The 3,366-nt window shown below is 30.3% G+C and overlaps 1 non-coding gene across 1 annotated transcript; it reads right to left on the reverse strand.

The window, feature by feature from the left end:
* Positions 1–1,007: 1,007 nt before the first annotated feature.
* TRNAI-UAU (transfer RNA isoleucine (anticodon UAU)) lies at positions 1,008–1,081 on the reverse strand. Its single transcript has one exon. It is a non-coding gene; the product is annotated as a tRNA-Ile (tRNA).
* Between the last annotated feature and the right edge of the window lie 2,285 nt (positions 1,082–3,366).

Consider the following 3,366-nt stretch of genomic DNA (forward strand, 5'->3'; position numbering starts at 1 on the left):
CTCTTGATTCAATTATGACATTAGATTCAAAATCTAATAGCCTATATGCCTTGCTATTTGAGGCATAGCCTACAAATACACATTTGATGGCCATTGGACACAACTTGATACTTTTAGGCTTCGTGTTTTTGATAAATCAATACAAAAATATTCTTTGAACATAACTTTATTTTTAATGTTATCAAAATATCTTTATTTTAATTACATAAAATATATAATAAATTTGAAAAAAAATTAATTTTTGATAATAAATTTTTAAGAAATTAAAATCTAAGTTTAAAAATGAAAAATATTTTAATAATTTTAATTACTTCAAAACCTAAAATTTGAATACATTGATAAGTTTGTTTCTTTTTTGTAAGTTTTTTTAGGTAGTTAACATAATAATAAGTTTTTTTCCTTATGTTTTTACCAAAAAATGTTTAAAATATATTTTTTATCTATTCAAAACCAAAGAAGAAGAAAAGAAAAAATATATTAATGTTTTTAATTAATTAAAATTATTTGATTTTCTCTTAAATTTGGATTTAATTTTTAGAAAATTAACATTTTTTTGTAATATATTTAGATGTATTATGCAATTAAAATATGAATATGGTGAGTTCGAAGCTATCAATAAGTTCGTGTAATTCATATCAGGTTGGGTCAGAATAATACAATCGTAGTATTTGACAATGATTGTGAGAGGGTTGAGAAAAAGAAAGAACCCTCAACACTAGTGCTTTAATTTCTTAATAGAATTATAAGCAATAATTGTAGGAGATTGATGACTTATTAAGTTGGGAATAGTTTGCTTGCTCTGATCTGAAAGAGTAATATTTAGTCTTGAAATAGTGTTGTTAGCAAAAAAATATTGGTTTTCATAAATGAGTTGAAAATATGAAAAAGAAAATTGAGCACATATCACTGTTTTTTAAGGATATTTTTGAAAAATGATTAAAGCCCATATGTATTATGTATGACAAACTGGGCTGAACTTGATTAACAGCTGGCCCAAAAATTTATTATGGTCCCGGCGGGGCTCGAACCCGCGACCTTCGGCTCATAAGACCAACGCTCTAACCAACTGAGCTACGGGACCTGACGTTGCTATAAATCATCATGTTAATTAATTATATATAATTATGTACTAACGAGAAAGCCAGTAATTGAAAAAGAAACGACAAAAAGACCCAAAAAGCAGACTTGGGAAAGTAGTTTAACTCAAAAGACAAATCTCCTCAATATTTTCTACCTACCAAATCAATTAATTGCATGGTATTATAAACTTTATAAGTTTAGATATATGTTATGTTGCGCTGATTGTATAGGGCACTAATATATATTGTTTCTCCACCTTTGATTTATTAGTGGAGCAATTTGAAGTTGGAGATGACATAGAACACACAAACTAGAAAGAGTACCAAAATTGAAGATTTGTAGTAACATTACGGTTGATGTAATTGGGTCGATCGACTTTTAAAAGGAGAAAAGATGAATAATAATAATAAAGTCAAAAGTACTATTTGGGTTGGACGATATAAATTAATTAGTCATTTAAAACAACTTGTTATTTTGTCAACCATTAATATAGTAGTATGCCACTCATGTCGTTTTAATTACGTACGTGACTGACAACTCTAGCTATTTTTAATTGCGCGCGTCAACTTACTTACAGCTCTGAAAATTTATATTGAGTTTAAATTGCGTTCTGAAAACATCTAGAAGGGAAGGGTATAATTACATATGGGAAATGAACATGAACTCAAACTGTAAACCATTATCCATGGTATTAGTACTATTCATAAGAATTCACATATTTCATATTATAAAAAATAATATTACTGTGAGAAAGAATCGTATAAGCACAAATTGAGATTATTATCTAAGCAAATATATGGACAACAAATTTAAACCTATAATAATTAAAGAAAATATAACATTACGTTTTAATTACCAATATACAAATAATATTATATATTCGAAAAAAATAGAAATGGAATGCTTAGAAGGACAAGGAGAATTTAATTTCTAGGCAATTAATGCCCAAAAATATTTGAATCTTAAACCGAGAAACTGAAAAAAGTCGAACAAAAGTACAAATAAATCAAATTCCAATTTTTTTTAGAAGTTACAAATAATATGTTAAAACTAACACATATCAATGAAAAGTAAACAACCATAAATAACAGATGATGGAGAAATGATATATTATTAGTATTATTTTTCATTTAGAATATAGCCTTGGTGGTCCGTTAATGCAAATAATAAATTATTAGCGTTATTGATTTATTAATGATTTATTAACGTCATTTCTCTCTATCTTTTTATGACGTTGATCAACGTGTTGACTAATACAAGTCAACACCTTAAAGTGATACAAAAATCCTTTTGTCTAGTAGTGAAAAAAGACAATTTAAAAAATCCAAAAAACTAATCCCCACAAAATATTCTATTTCCAGCAAAATTACTCTGATTTTGTGTTTTCTAAAATGACACTAATATTTTTCTTTCAAATAGTTACACTTCTTTTTTTCTCTTTTCTCTTCTTGTCTCCGACCTCCTCTCATGCTTGATCATCAAGGAGGAAAGAGCCAAAAATATCAGCGGTATTAAGGTGGCTCAACAAGCACCAACTATTAGCCACCTTATTTTCGCTGATGATATCATTCTCTTTGGGAGATCCTCCAAGAAAGAAACTAAGGCTTTTATGGGTTGCATAGAAAAATTCTACCTTTGGTTAGGGGAAAAGATTAGCATACCGAAGTCCTCAGTTTTCTTCTCTAAGAGAGTTCTGAATGCTTCAAGACATGAGTTATCAGAGTTTCTTCAAATGCCACTGGCAAGGTTAGACATGGTTCATCTTGGACTACCTCTACTATATTCCAAAGCTAAGACAAAAGAGTTGACTTTTATTTTGGATAAGGTCTAGTCTTGAGTTCAAGGATGGAAGGCCAAACTCTTATCTAAAGCTTCCCGCACCACATTGGTTTAGGCGGTGGGGCCCTCCTTTGTTTCTTATGTTGTTGCTTTTAGGACAATCCCGACGTTTATCATCGATTTAGTGGATAAACCCCTTTGTTCATTTTGGTGGGGAGAGACCTCGACTAAAAGAAAGGTTCATACTATTTCTTGAGGCCGCCTTTGCCTCCCAAAGCTTTGCAGTGGGCTCGGATTCCGTGCTACTAAAACTGCGAATGAAGCTTTCCTAGCAAAAAAGGTCGTCTATGACATGATCTTGTGAGGTCAAAATATATAAGGGTTTCAGATATTCTGAGTTATAAGTGCAAACCGGCTGATTCCAGGCTTTGGAAAGCAATTATTAATTCAGTAGATGTACTTCAATAAGGCCTATGTCAAAAGATAGGCATTGGGAGGTCCACATCC

Source organism: Humulus lupulus, chromosome 7 (genome assembly GCF_963169125.1).
Source record: "Humulus lupulus chromosome 7, drHumLupu1.1, whole genome shotgun sequence".
In the NCBI taxonomy this organism is placed as follows: domain Eukaryota; kingdom Viridiplantae; phylum Streptophyta; class Magnoliopsida; order Rosales; family Cannabaceae; genus Humulus; species Humulus lupulus.